We start from the raw sequence: 320 nt of genomic DNA, 5'->3' as shown, positions 1-320 counted from the left end.
GATGACGGCAATGGACATGAGCGGGAAGTTATAGTTCTCAAGGAATTAGTTTGTTCCTTCTAGATACTGAATATTTTCAGCTGAAAGCATGATTTAAACGTACTACAACACTTATTCACACGCAATCGCTCTCTCAATAATGCATTCAAACAAATGTAATCTTACAGTGCTACTTCATCTGTATCCGATTTCGAATAAGCAGAAATCTTTAAGAAATGCATCGATCCTTAGGTAAAATAACTGACGAAAACGTACTTTCACAAACGAAATTTGCTCTGCAAAAAGCAGCAATTATACCTTTTAATGCTGACAACCATGTT

This window comes from Sinocyclocheilus rhinocerous, unplaced genomic scaffold (genome assembly GCF_001515625.1).
Source record: "Sinocyclocheilus rhinocerous isolate Xijiao unplaced genomic scaffold, SAMN03320098_v1.1 scaffold12131, whole genome shotgun sequence".
NCBI classification, from domain to species: Eukaryota; Metazoa; Chordata; class Actinopteri; order Cypriniformes; family Cyprinidae; genus Sinocyclocheilus; species Sinocyclocheilus rhinocerous.
This window is presented reverse-complemented; position numbering follows the sequence as displayed.